The 15,777-nt window shown below is 39.2% G+C and overlaps 1 protein-coding gene across 2 annotated transcripts in view; it reads left to right on the top strand.

Annotated features, from left to right (window-relative positions):
* The window catches only part of LOC149310621 (G patch domain-containing protein 2-like), a 146,004-nt gene that overhangs the window by 127,525 nt on the left and 2,702 nt on the right, over positions 1-15,777 (top strand). The window lies entirely within an intron of this gene.

Here is a 15,777-nt window from a genome sequence, read left to right as displayed (position 1 = left end):
GGACTAAATTCCAGAGTGCGAATGTAGGAAAGTGCGACCCATATTAAAGATTGACAGAACAGTAAAGAGCATGAACAGTGAGCCCTACATGCTCCTGGTACAAATCTCACTTCAGCTAGGAACACATTAGATGTCCCCCAATCATGAGTCATGATCTTTCACTTTTGTTATCTCTTTCCACCATAATAAGGTGGCACAGACACTGTATTACCTGTATTCTAACTATTTCATTGTCCTATCAACAGAGACATGCACCTAACCTCTGCCAGTGAAAGCCACTGTCCAATCAAGGATACACTAGCTAAGGCTAAAAGAGGCCCCCTTCCACAGTGCAAAAAATCAAGGCCCTACTGACTTCAGAACCACGATCAAATGCTCTAATATAGGGTGAAACAGACTGCCGCAGAGAGAGCCAGATTGGGGCTGCAGCAACAAACACCATGGCCCCAATCTGCCTTTTTGCTGGCACAAAAAGAAGCAGCAAATTGCCAGTCCTTTTTGCACCAGCAAAAAATCAGCTTTTCCCGCCCCACCGCAGCTTTACAGCATTCCTGCAACGTGCAGCATCTAGATGCTGTGCCACCATGTGTGGGCAACTGGGTGGCATAAAGCTGGCTTGTGGGCAGCTTTAGAGCACGCGGTGTCAAAACGCCGCACTCTGATGCCACCCGAATGCCGGTGCAAAGAGGCAGTCTGTTTCACCCCTGTGGCTCCTTTATACAATGTGGGAGTGGGTGATACAATGCACTGCACTCAACCCTGCTGAGGTGGCAAATAGTACATTATTTAAACTGATGTTGTGTGTTTATTGGTCTGTTGTTGTTCCCCGCCTCAATCCATGGGGAGGGTTAGATAAGATTTATTATTATTATTATTATTATTATTATTACTAGTAGCAGTAGTAGTAGTAGCAGTACATTGCCTTGATCCACAGACCTGATTTGAATACATGCACAGGCTTTTAAAAATGAGATGCTGTGATTTTGCGATCTGGAAACAGTGGTTTTTAATCTAGAAGCTCCTTTCCTTCATTTGCAGGGCCTTTCTTTAATTACTGGGTTGTATGCCACTGTCTCTGTTTAGAGAAATCTTGTAGCACCTTTGAGACTAACTGAGAGTAAGAAGTTGGCAGTATGAGATGCATTTGCTGAGGAAGTAGACTTTAGTCTACGAAAGCTCATGCTGCCAAGTTCTTTCTTTCAGTTAGTCTCAAAGGTACTACTAGATCTCTCTACATTCTGATTCTGCAGACTAACATGGCTATATCTTTAATTTCTGCTTAGAGAAGACTTCCTCTGTTCTTGCTCAGTTTTCTGGCACTGAAAAAAAATTAAACAGAGGCATTAATCAAGATATTTATCATTTTTGTGTGTCTTTTTAAACACACACTGACATGTTTTCTTTGACAAAAAGTGCATATATAAGATTCAGAAATTAACATGCCATGGTGAGCTATTATATACAGTAATTCTAGACATAATCAGATGTGGTTCCCTTCCTTTTGAAGGGAAAAGGGCTTAGTTATCCATAACTGGATGTTTCTGTACACTTCATAGTGATGTCTAAAAATAATTTAATTATTTATTTAGATATTTATCCAGCTTTATTCCAAAGGCTCAGATCTTTAAAAAAGTCTATTCATAGACCTTAGACTGTAGCAAGAATGTGAAGAAACAGTTTCAGATGCTGCATTCATAAATGTCCAGTGATAACAGATAGTTTTCCCTATCTTCCCATGCAGTATGTTGAACAGCCTTATTTATATATGCTTGGAGAATAGATAGTATGATGGCACTAACAAATTGTAGGAATAAGGTGTTTGAATATTTGAAAATCCTCTGTTCAGCACCTGTGCTGCTGTGTACTTTCAGATACATTACAAGCCTGCAGACTACTGTAGCTAGAAGTGTTATTGGTTAAACATTTATTAATTGTGACAAGAACACCCAATTTATTTCAGCGCTCTGGCTTATTTACTGCTCTTTCACCTTTGTATTTTGTATTGAAAAAGTAAAATGAATATTGATAGAGTTAGCTATTGATTTCTAAATTTATAACATGTTCTCAGCCTTGAGACAAAGTCACATACCAATAGCATTGTGTGCATTAGTAACAAAGGATGTAGATTTACTCTGAACAGCAATGAGAAACTGTTGAAGCAAGAAACTTTTAGCAGTGGAGAGCATTTTATAGTTTGAAAAATGTCATCTGTAAAGGTGAACTAAAGCAGTGAAGAAAATAAGGTGAATTCTATCAAAAAATTCCCAGTTGAAACCTGAAGTAAAAGGACCCTCATCTGTATTTTTTTTCTTGAAAGAGGAAACATTTGACTTTATAGACTACAATAAAGCTTTTTTTAACATTTCAGCAACAACCCAGCAAGAGTACCAACTGAAACAAAAGATAGCTCTCCTCGTATATTGCCTGCAGTTTACATACAACCTTCTAAAAATTTCAAAGAATTGTTGCAACACATTGTTCCTCTTAGGGCAACCATGAATTTGTTTCAGGAAATAAATACCTAAAGGAATTGATGTCTAGTGAAGCAATATAGTATCTGACATGGGAGCATGTCATTTTGAATGCCTTTGTCGGCTTGCTAACCACCTGAACAGTAATACTATTCAGTATGGTTCCTTAAGAGGCTTTATGGCAAAAACAGAGTGCCCTTGAGTCAGTGAGTGTTGGGCACACTCACACATTGAGTGTTGTGCTTGCATTCTTGAGAACATTATGCTGATTCCCTGGAATGTGGCTTAGGAAATCAGAACAGCCAACAATCCAGTTCTAGTATTCAGTGAAGTCCTTTTTTCCTAATAAAAATAATTCTGTGTATATTATAAAGGACAATTAGTACTGATATTTTCTTGGATGCTTGCCTTGCCTAGCAAATCTTTGCATACTACTTAGATCCAAACACTTCAGAGTGATGTGCATGTACTTAACTGGTCTTGCATATTCATTCAAACATACTGCAGGTAGAACCACAAATGAATGTTTGGAAGCAAAAATAAAGTGCCCCAAGGAAACATCTGTGTCTGAGATTCTTCCAGGGTTCTGCAGATGCCAATGTTTGTTGCTTGGTATAGGTCTTGTGACATAATTTCCACAGTTGACTATCCTCTGCACCATATATTTTTCTGGAGCCCAGTTGTCCCCATATTCTAGATTGCTTCTTCCTCAGTACCAAACTTGTCTATATCCTCTGTCACTCTCAAGAACAATCTCAACAGGTACAAAGCATTCTTTTATCATTTATCCAAGTCATTACTCCTTAGATATCTTCCTCCTCCTCCACACATCTAGCTCTACATATTCCTCTCTGTACCAGCTTTTTTCTACCTGGTGTCCTCCAGAAAACATTACCATTGATTGGATTATGTGAGTTGTAGTCTATCACATCTGGAGGGCATCAGGTTGCAGGAAGCTATTTATACTCATGCAAAGTCTGACTATCAGGTTGTGGAAACTTAATTTAATAATTTTCAAAGGGTATTGTTATGGAACATACAAAATATGTTTAGTACTTGCCAATGAATAATCCCACCAAAACCTACGGTAGTCATTTTGGAAAATATGTGAGGATGCCCCCCTCCCCAAAAAAGGTAAAATGCAGATTATATGAGAGAGAGCCAAAGGAACTGTAACAGAAACTTCAGGAAATTTAAAGTTCTAGGCCTGACAGAGCAAAAGAATTGGCAAGAGGACCTAGTAATCGAAAATCCATAAGTTTATTTCCAATTGTTGACAAAGGAAAACATTGAACTCAGTGGAATTCAAGTTCCAAAAGCTGAGGCCCGAACAAGACAAAATGGCTCTTTTTATATTATTGAAGACAAAGAAGCTTCTTCAATACACCTGATTGGCTAATTACAATTTGAACATACAGAATTCTTACAATCAGAACAGAAATACATGCATACATTAAAACTGCATCATCACTCCTTACCCCCTCCTTCAGCCTTCCTTCTAACCTTGCTTCTGAATGTCAACTATGTATCTCAGTAGTTTATGTTATGTCTTTTTTACTGGTGCAGCTTCCATCCAGGTCAAGATGCACTCAGTATTCCTTTGCTCTAGTTTTTCTAAACTCCAAGCCTCTATTTCAAAAACCATCTCTCTGGCTGACAAAGGTGACTCCATCTTTCTATAGCTTTTTATTTCAACAAGGAATTTCCACCACAGAGCCTGCAACAGTACAGAAGATTCTCTTCTAATATCTCTCAGAATACTCAACCAGAATGGCCAATGCTCAGGAAGTCTGGGATTTGAAGTTCTATAGACTACTGGTCCTGAAATTGCAGGGTAGGACCTCTGGGGGGGGGGGGGGGGTTCAAGAGTTGTTCAAGGGGGGGGCATGAGACTTGAAGGCCCTGATCCCTCCTCCTCTTCCTTTTCCCAAACTTTTTCATGTGTAAAATCTACCCATATTGAGTTAAATAGTGAACTTATTTTTAAATTTGAACAATGTTATTTCCTTATAAAATGTTAAAATATGAATATACATGAATGTGCAAATGAAAACACACATACTAAACAAACAAAAGAATACTACTACACATCACATACTACATTGATTTGGGGGGCATGATGACACCCTTGTAAGGGGAATCATAAAGGTAAAAAGTTTGAGAACCACTGCTGTATTCAGAAGTGTAGATAGATACAAAGCTATCATTGTTCAGACACTAAAAGTACATAAATACTTTTCTTGACCATTTTCACAAAGCTGCCTTTTAAATTTGCTATATAACTAGTATCCCATTCATGCAGGGTGTGAAGTACTTCATTTAAGAAAATCATGCAAAAACACCACTGAAACTCTGGCCTTGGAATGTAGAAATGTTTCAGACTTGCTTTAAATCTTTTCCATCTAAAATCCTGTAAATGCTGACACTATAATAGCAAAAAGTTAGTAAATGATCTTTGCTTTAAAAAAAGGCTTTAATATTTTGTCTGGTGTGGTAAACTACATACTGTATTTTGGGGCTGATGCACATTGGAATGACTGGTATTATCAACTCTGATTTTTTGTAAAAATGTGTTTTAATGAAAAACCTGACAGATTCTCAATTATAGTGTGTAATATCAAATGCTTCTATAAGGTCATCATGACTCTCTTTAACAAGGTAATCAAAAGGCTAAATGTTTTCATTCCATTCAAAAATTGCCAGCAAAACTATTTTGCTGACGTCTAATGTGGCAGTGATTAAAAATCAGACTTGAATATGTGCAGTGCCAAAATGATGATTTGAAAATACTGTGATTATACTATTCCAACAGAGGTTACCCGGGCCTGGCTTCTGGTGAAGGTCAGCCTTATGATCTGTTTATGGAAGAAAGACAGATTTGGGTTAGCTGGATAAGCTGGGGCAAATTTGCAGTGCATTGGGCACTAGAGGTTACTTCCAATTCAATTTATGATTTATATTCCAGCAATTTTAGAACAAGCTTTCACATTGACTGTATTAAACAAAAGTTTCTGTCAATTTTGTATGAACAGCCTAATCAAAAGTTCTGTCAAAGAGAAGAACAAATAAAATGTCCTTAGTGTACGGCTTTAGATGCTGGAAGTCCAATTGCATAATGCTATGTCATAGCAAGCCTTCTGAGCTCCTCTTCCCAGAATGATGTCCTTTTGCTATTCAAGGCACCACTGAAACTCTGGAAAAAGTCATTATGTTCTTTAGTGTGGCTTGAGGAGTTCATAGCAGAAAATGGATAAACACTGTTGAATCCATGATGTCCTATCCTGAAACAAAGAATTGGGCTCTATAATTATTGGGAGGCATTCCCAGCCTTACTGCCCAATTTGCTCTTAACTGGAGCTGCTAAGGTATGAACTTGGAACCTTGTGAAATCAAAACAAATGCTCTGCCTCTGAACCTCTATGGCAGTGATCCACAAATTATTAGAGTATGTAAACACCAGGTTAATAACAACTTCCCACAGGGCACTTACTACCGTAGCTCCTAAATTATGGAATGGCTTGCCGAAGGAGATCTGTCTCATTACCACCTTTAAGAAGGCATTTAAAACGGATCTCTTCTGGCAGGCCTATCCACCCAATCTGCTATAAGAGAGTTGGAAATACCCCACCTCTATTTGTAAAGATATGTATTTTAAATGATGATTTAGTCTATGTATTGTATTGATAGTGGTTTTACTGTTTTATTGAGTGTGTTTTATATGAAATTGTAGTTTTTTTATCTTGTAATGTTGTTTCTATTGTTGTAATCCCGCCTTGATCTGCAGGGAGAAGCGGGAAATATAAATAAAAATTGTTGTTGTTGTTGTTGTTAAATTGTGCCCTTTCAGAGATTTTGGACTTCAGCTCCCAGAACCCTCAGTCATGTTGGCTAATAGTCTTGAGATTCAAGGGCACAGTTTGGGGACTACTGCTCTATAGTTTGTACTCTGTCATATCTGTTTAACCTTATCTGTACATTGGTATTTGGTTCAGTATTAAATAGCAGGTTTTATCAAGAAATGAGTACACATGTAGAAATTCTGATTATCAGCAATTGCATCAATGGTGGTGGTGGCAGCAACCTAGAGGCAGGCCAGTTTACAGGCTTTTACTTTATACCCTTTTCACTCGCTGTTTAGCCACTCTTCCCTTGTTGTTTCATCCAATAAATGAGGGATTTTACTTCAAATAGGTGTTGTTACTCTTCTATTTGCTTCAGCTAGTGTACATGTTGCTTCAGCTAGTGTACATGTTGAGTTCTATTTTCTCTTCCAACCTGCTGTTGTCTCCTTTTCTTGTATACAGATGTGAAGATGCTTTGCTGGCATTTCTACTTTCTACTATCGTGATTGTTGTTATTATAAGCCTTCTATTACTTTAACCTAGCTTTGCTTATACCTAAGCTGCCTCTCTTCCCAGGGCAAACAGCTGTTTATTTCATAACATTCATAGAATCATAGAGTTGGAAGAGACCACAAGGGTAGGGTTGCCATAATTGTCTACTATAAACTGGGACAAAATGTGGGACAAAATTTAGACCAAAATGTAGGACAATTGTAGGATAAAATTTAGACCAAAGTGTAGGCCATTTAAGAAAAATTGAGGACCTTAAATGTCCTACATTTGGGGCTAAATTTTATCCTACAATTGTCCTACATTTGGTCTAAATGTTGTCCTACATTTTGTCCCGGTTTATAGCAGAGAATTATGGCAACCCTACACAAGGGCCTTCCAGAAAGTTGGAAAAGACCACAAGGCCCCTGCCGTGCAGAAACTCTCAATCAAAGCATCCCTGACAGATGGCCATCCAGCCTCTATTTAAAGACTCCAAAAGAGACTCCACTACACTCCAAGGGAGTGTATTCCACTGTTGAACAGCTCTTACTGTCAGGAGGAGCCTCCTAATGTTAAGATAGAATCTCTTTTCCTGTAACTTGTATCCATTGCTCCAGCAGAAAACAAGCTCGCTCCCTCTTCAATATGACATCCCTTCAAATATTTAAACAGGGCTATCATATTTCCTCTTAACTTCCTCTTCTCCAGGCTAAAAATCCCCAGCTCCCTAAGTCATTCCTCATAGAGCATGGTTTCCAGCCCCTTCATTTTAGTCACCCACCTTTGGGCATGCTCCAGTTTCTCAACATCCTTTTTGAATTGTGCCCAGAACTGAACACAGTATTCCAGGTGGGGCCTGACCAAAGCAGAATAGAGTGACACTATTACTTCCCTTGATCTAGACACTAAACTTCTATTGATGCACCCTAAAATTGCATTGGCCTTTTTAGCTACCTCATCACACTGTTAACTCATGTTCAACTTGTGGTCTACTTGGACTGCTAGATCCCTTTCACATGTAGTCTCGTTCAGCCAGGTGTCCCCCATCCTACATCTATGCATTTCATTTTTCCGCCCATAGTGCAGCAACTTACAATTCTCCATGTTGAATTTCATTTTGTTAGCTTCGGCCCAGCTTTCTAGTCTGTTCAGATCATTTTGAATTTTGATCCTGCCCTCTGGGGTGTTAGCTACTTCTCCTAATTTGATGTCATCTGAAAATTTGATATGCCCTCAATTCTTTCATCCAAGTCATTGATAAAGATGTTGAATAGCACTGGGCCCAGGACAAACCCCTGTGGGACCCCACTGGTCACTTCTCTCTGGGATGAACATGAGCCATTGTTGAGCACCCTTTGGGTTTGTCCAGTCAACCAATTACATGTAACAGTTACCTTGTCTAGCCCACATTTTACAGAACTTTTGATTAGGCTGTTCATACAAAATTTACAGAAACCTTTGTTTAATACAGACAGTATGAAAGTTTAGAACTTTCTATTCTGCAATAGATCTCAAGAGCTTCAAAAGCACAAATGAGGCAAACAGAATCTGAAAAGCAGCCCTCTTCTAGAACACAGCCACACAGCCTGAAAGCCCCACAAAAAACTGGATTCCAATCATGAAAGCCTTATCTTCTCAGCCCAGCCTGTTACAAAGTTTTTTATTGTTACTCCCAACTACAATAGAACCATTGAATCACCTGAATTTACCTTTGTGTTGAGTCACCATCCAACAATTGATTCAGTGCATCTACGCTAGTTGGGACTAAATAAACAATAAATAAATAAAATTTTATTTATATACCGCACTTCTTATAATCAGGGCAGTGTACAACAGAAACAAACAGTAAATAAAACAATACCATTAAAACCATTACATTAAACCAATAAAACTTCTGCCAGCCAACAGTGCCAGCGGAGGGGGGAGAAGGGGAGGAGAGCATTCAGGGACAGAAAATCAGGGGTAGGCCAGCTCGAAGAAGTTTTCAACCCCTTCTTAAAGTGGGCTAGGGAGGTGGCTGAGCGGAGCTCATTGGGCAGCGAATTCCAGAGGCTGGGGGCCGAGGTAGTAAAGGCCCTTCTGGAGGTGGAAACTAATCTAGCCTCTGGGACACTTAAAAGTTGCTGCCCAGATGATCAGAGTGTGCGGGGTGGATTGTATGGAGAGAGGCGGTCCTTCAGATACCCTGGGCCCAAGCCATTTAGGGCTTTATAGGTAATAACCAACACCTTGTATTGCGCCCGGAAGCGGATAGGCAGCCAGTGAAGATCTTTAAGCACTGGTGTTATATGACTGGTTCTAGATGTATCAGAGACCAGTCGAGCTGCCATATACTGCACTAATTGCAGCTTCCAGGTCTGGTACAAGGGTTGCCCCATGTAGAGCGCGTTGCAGAAAACAACAGGATTCTAGTCATGCAGTTGGATGATGTAACTATTCATCAGTGCCTTGATTAACTGGGTTTACAGAAAGAGCTACCATGTGCATTCTTTATGGACCATTGACAAAATAAGGTGCATTGGCAGATAGTTGCATAGCAGACTAGGAGTGTGTGTGTGTGTGTGTGTGTGTGTGTGTGTACGTGCACGCACCCTAGTGCTATTGCTTCTCTTTGAATACCCCAAAAGGGCTAGTTGTATCCAAATTTAGTTCGAACAAATGAGGTGGAATGTTGCATAATACAGGAGGAGCTTGGACTTTTGTCATACTTAACTGGATTACTTAAATGGTTTTTGGAATCATAATTTTTACTTAAAATTAACATATTACTTTATAGCTGAAAACAATCCTTCTATCCATATGAACATTGCATTTATTATTAATATTATTATTATTATTATTATTATTATTATTATTCACACTTGATCTAGGGGATCCTTTAGGAAAAACAGTGTGGAGCAAGAAAGCTTGATGTTTTGTGAGCAATACAGTACTCTGATAGCACAGCTTCCTTGCATCAAGATCAAAGCCTACTGTTTTAGACCTCTGCATTTTGCTGGCTGGTTTAAGCATCCACAAATAGAGAACTGAAAGGAATACCCTGAATATTAAATGCCTTCAGAGAAAAGGGGGAAGGTGTACTAGGTTCTAAAGTGAAGCAGCATGTATCTCCCCGTTTTCCATTGGCTGTTTATCCAACATCAATACAACACTTTAGGAGCCAAATTACTAAACAAGCTGCCAATTAGGCTTGCAGTCAGCTGGATAGATTAGTGGCTAAGAGAGGCAGATACAAGATTTTCATCTCTTGAGCCAATTACTCAAGTGAATTACCATCCACAGTGCTCCTTGGGAATTTAAGGTAGAAAGACGAACTCTGCTGTGGTAGGCATAACTGAGATCCTGGATAGGGGGGTTAGGGTTACCAGGCCACATCGTGCAAAAATTGCTGGGAAAAAAGAGATCCTTCTAGGAAGGGACTTAAAGGATTTAGGGCTGCTAGGCATGCTGGCAAAGAAAATAATAGTTGTGGGGTGCCATACTGCAGCAAACTTGTTAAATTCACATGTGGTAATCTTTTAAAGGGGAAGAGAGAACCAAGACTACTACAGTTATAATTCCTGTTTTGAAGCAAGAAAAAAATCAGCCCTGAACATTAAAAGGTGCTACGCCATGAAAAAAAAAATGATTAGACTCTGCTACTATTTTCTATGCACATTACTAAAAATACTGGAGAAAGAATGATAGTCAATGATAAATCCAGAATTATAGAGTGAGAAATAGTTGGTATGGTGAAAATGGCACATCAATTATGAGTAAATTAACTATTTAGATTGGTATTTATTTTAAAAATAATTTTATTATGAAAGCTGTTGCTTTGGGCTGTCATTTTAGAACAGACATTCTTCTCACATACAAAAGAAAAAATGCTCTTCTAATAGGATTCCTACTATAACACTCACATGCTTCTTCTACAATGTGTTATTTTTTAAAAAAAAATCAGAACAACTATTTTGTTTGCATGTCCTTAATCAGCTGACTCCTGTAGAAATGTAGAAAAATAAAATGTACCAGTCAGTGTATGTAAAGCTTTTCCCAATAAGCACATGCCTAAATGATGACATCCAAAGTGGTCTTTGAACTAAAGGGGGCAACTTCCTAGGATTTCAGGAGCAATTTGCTGTCTCCAAGACTAACTACAAGCTGCACCAGCTGAACAATCAGACTTGGTACTGTCTGGATGTCCACATGTAATTTCTTCAGGGGCTGTCCACATCTCATTTAAAAGGGTCAGGCATTTTGTTTTAATGGAAAATTGCTACTCATGGGAGATTCCAGAAGCAGGAAAGGGGTTTATGTTTGATTTGGCACAGAGCACTGGGGCTGTAAAAATGTCCTAGTGGACCAAATACAACCCATAGATTTTACTTGCTCATGCCTTCCTCTAAATAATTTTGTTGTGTAAATGAAACATGAAAGTGGCATCATTTCCCGGTTCTTTTGAACATCATTAGTCTAGTGGGTTGTTTTTTTACAGCTGCACAGTTTTGTTTTTCTGTTTTGCTGTTTAGTGGTTATTCAGTATTGTACAGCAATCCACTAAATTCCAACTGAGTTCACTGGGCCTTACTTCCTTGTAATCATATTTAGACTGACAACGTTAATATTCTAAGAAAGGAAAAGCAGCATCAATTTTCTTATGGACATGAAAAGGAAGAACATTTCTCAGCAATATTTCTAATGTTTAATGGGATAAATGGAATGTTAATCCTACCCAGAATAGACCCATTTTAATGACTGCAATTTGATAATTTCAACTGACTTATGTTTCAGTGATTTCAGGGGGTGTGCATGATGTGTGACATATATTGAATTTAGCCCAGTATTCACACAGAGTAAAAAAATTATAGTTTTTATTTAATCCAGGCTAATATTATACTATTTTGGCATTTATTTGTAATTCTATATAAAGATAAAATATAAAAACTGGCAAAGCACAAGCTTTGTAAATGTAACAAATGTAAAACAAATGTTACAGATATAGATAACAAATCAGAAGTTCTTGGTTTTCTGAGTCCTGCTGAAATTTGCACACCACACTACAACACTATTTCTTAAATATTAAGCAAATGAAAACCTGAACTTCAGCAAGCTGTTGTATCCCAAAATGATTAAACAGATGTGAAAGCCTGCAGCAGCATTAGACCTCTGATCTGATTTTTAGCTTACAGATGGAATTAAATTAATTCATGGCAATCCTTGTAAAATCAAGGGTATGGCAGTGAATGCTAGTGCTCTGTTTAACCAGAACATACCTGTTCCAACAGATGTTGAGAAAAATTACGTGTCTTAATTTTCATAGAAATCTACCTTTAATGACATCATAAATATTATTTTGAAATAAAAATTTAACTGCAAGGTTTGTTTTCTCTCCCCCCCCCCTTTCTCTCTTTCTTTTAAAGGAGTGCTTTGATTTGCCATATACAAACTTTATTGCCTTTTAATTTTATTGGCTTTATATTAAGTCTCTTAAACTATTTGCTTACACAAGGATTGTCTCCAGAAATTGTGAGAGTACACATTTGTAAAATTGTAAGACGATATATTTTGCTTTTCTCTGATTACTCAGTGGAGTTCTTGGGAATTCTGTGGCTTTTATTTTGGCAGTAAAAGTCTCTGGTCCAGCAAATGTTTTTCTTTACTTCTGTCATGGCAACCACTCTAGTTACCATTTGGCAAATCAAAGACTGTTTGTTCTGGTAGCAGTCAAATTTGCAGGTTCTCAAAGGCAGAAGGGGATGCATACCACTGGAACACCCACATACTCTTGGCAAGAAACTTTAACTGGAGTCTCTTAGTAGTTGTCACCCAATCTTCCCAGTCAAAACAGTTGGTGGTTTTCTCCCTGTCTTTCATAAGCGGTTTGCATAGCTGTGTTTCTTCCAGGTGGCAACAGCTGGTATTTTATCATTACCACCATGACTAGAATGTTTTCCCTAAAATAACATAGTCCTTTGTGGGTCGTTTCCATGCTAATATGTTCAATTCTGAAATAGCCCATTGAGAAACTAAAGCAATGTTTTCGTTCCATGGCAAAGAACTCATTTTAATCAGTGAATAATAATAATAATAATAATAATAATAATAATAAATTTTATTTTTATCCCGCCTCTCCAATGGATCAAGGTGGATTACAACAGTAAAAAATTACAATAATAAAACAATAATAAAATACATACATACAACATTATAAAATCATATTAAAATCACTAAAACAGAAAAATTTGCATGAGACATCTTGGGGTAGTCAGGGTAATCCATATCAGTGAGAGTAAGATGATCAGACAGGGAAGGCCTGTCAGAAGAGATCCATCTTGATGGCTTTTTTTTAAAGCTGTCAAGATTGGTGATATGTCGGATCTCTTCCGACAGGCCATTCTATAATTTAGGAGCAGCTGATGAAAAGGCCCTCTTGCTAATTGCAGACAACCTGGGTTTTATTGGCTGCAGCAATTTTTTTCCAGAGGACCTGAGTGTGCAGGTTGGATTGTATGGAAGGAGGCGTTCCTGCAAGTAAGCTGGACCCAAGCCATTTAGGGCTTTAAAGGTTATTACCAACACCTTGTACTGTGTCCAGAAACTAATAAGCAGCCAGTGCGGGGATTTTAGGATTGCTGTTATGTGGTCACCTCTAGAGTTTCCAGCGACCAATCTGGCTGCCATATTTCGAACTAATTGAGGTTCGGAACTAAGCACAAGGGTAGCCTCATGTAGAGTGCATTACAAAAGTCTAGTCGAGAGGTTACTAGTGCGTGTACTAACAATTCTAGGTCCCCTGGCTCCAGGTAGGGTCGCAGCTGGCATATCCACCAAAGCTGATAATACAGTCGATCCTCCCTATATGCGGATTTGCCATACGCGTATTTGAGCATACGCGCATGGCAAACCCGGAAGTTGTTCCTCTCCTCCCCTCCTCTTTCCCCCTCCTTCCTAACTTCCCTCCCACCTACCCACCTACCTACCTACAACTAACCTACCTTCCCTCCCTCCTTCCCTCCCTCCCTCCTTACCTGGGTTGCCGCGCCGCCGCCGTCGCCGCTGTAAGTGGCCCAGATGCAGCCTGGAGGTCTCTTGGCCTCCAGGAGCAGCACCCAGCTGTTTTGTGGCGGCGGAGGCCGAGGCCGCGAGGGAGAAGAGGCTTGGCCTTGTCCTCCTCGCGGCCTCGGTCTCCGCCACCGCAAAATGGCGGGCTGCTGCTCCTGGAGGCCAAGGGGCCTCCAAGCTGCAGCCGGCTCTTTAAGAGAGGCGGCGACCAGGGAGGAGGAGGCCAGGCCCCGTTCTCCCTGGTCGCCGCCGCTGACCTAGCGGCTTCATGTAAATATTAAATAGCATTGGGGACAGAATTGTGCCTTGAAGTACACCAGATCTGAGCTCCCTCTTAGAGGAGCAACTGTCCCTAAGCATCACCATCTGGAATCTGCCTGAGAGACAGGATCGGAACAACTGTAATGCATTACCCCTGATTCCCAGTTCTCCCAGACGTTCCAGACGGATACCATGGTTGATGGTATCAAAGGCCGCTGAGAGGTCCAACAGTACCAACAGCGTCACACTTCCCCTGTCAATACCCAGATGGAAATCATCAACACAGTTCTGTATTCCTTACTTTTCTATTGATGAGCATTCACAAATTTTGTATTTGATTTAACCCCATCTATTTTAGGTGGTGCAGAAGAACTGCATAAAAATTAAATCACAGAAAGTGCTGCCTCTTCAAAATACACTAAATAAAATAGCCGCAGTTTACTTAATGGCTTCAGAAAGACCTTATCAAATTTGTGAAGTTGAAGGCTTTCATGGCTGGCTTCCATAGTTTTTTGTGGGTTTTCCAGGGTATGTGACTGTGTTCTGAAAGAGTTTATTCCTGACGTTTCACTAGCATGTGGCTGGCATCTTCAGAGAACGCTGGCATGGAAGTGAGTGGGGTATAGATACTATGTGACCCTTAATTGAAAGGAAGTGATTTATGTGTTGGTCTGTTGTTGAATGGCAAGACTTCAGGGTGTCTATGTAATTACTGATCCATTGTGTGCTGGGCAAACCCCTTGACCCTGGGTGCTTTTCATTTACACATGCTGGGTCTTGATTTTGGTGTTTCTCAGGACTGGTAGCCAAACTTTGTTTAACAGTTTCTTCCCCTATGTGTTTTTCTGGGTCTGGCAGCCCTTCTAATATCTAAGTTTTTCTTTCTTTCTATATCTCTTGGAGCTGTGCCACAAACTTTTATAATTTTAGCATTCTCCCATTTGTCTTAAGGATTTGGGGGAAGGAAAGTTTTGTTGTGCAGGTGGAATGGCTTTTGTTCAAAACCACTCAATGAGTTTTCATAACTGAGGCAAGATTTAAATCAAGTTACAATCCACATCAAAATCCAGCTCTCAATTAGTATGGTAGGAGCAACAGTAAGTAATTTTGCCATACAATTAACAAAGCTGCTTTTTTGGCTTCTATATTTATAGGTGCTGAGTGGAACAGAATGCCTGGGTTTCAAACTTTGATAATTATATCCTGTGTTGAGGAGGAAAATTCATTATATTGTATATTAAAGTACTTAAGCATCAGTTAAAAACAAAACTGTTCCAATTACCTGTCAGTCACAGAAAATTGCATACTTTGTATTGAGGGGCTGACATCAAAAATAGATACATTAAAAGTTGCACATTTTGAAGTACAGGGTGTTCAGCTCTATTTTCCCTATACAATGTTGGTTTCTGTTAGCAGCAATTATAAAACAATCACTTCTTCAGGCCCTCATTTTAACTTTATGTGCTTATTATTAGCATTTGTATCCAACTTTTAGTGAAGAAAGGGAAAACTCTCTTCCTTGAGGTAGATTCTTCATCTGTTTCATTCTAGACCAAAGATATTTTTCTGCCTGAGGTGAAAGACAAGATGGTACCTCCTCTCTCCACATAAAGAAGCCAAGAAGAAGACTGGCAAATTAAAATTTTCAGCAATGGGAAAAGGCCTAC

Source organism: Sceloporus occidentalis, unplaced genomic scaffold (genome assembly GCF_023333645.1).
Source record: "Sceloporus occidentalis isolate IW3139 unplaced genomic scaffold, rSceOcc1.0.p SCAF_6, whole genome shotgun sequence".
In the NCBI taxonomy this organism is placed as follows: domain Eukaryota; kingdom Metazoa; phylum Chordata; class Lepidosauria; order Squamata; family Phrynosomatidae; genus Sceloporus; species Sceloporus occidentalis.
The sequence above is the reverse complement of the archived record's forward strand: the minus strand, read 5'-3'. Positions and strand labels throughout refer to the sequence as shown.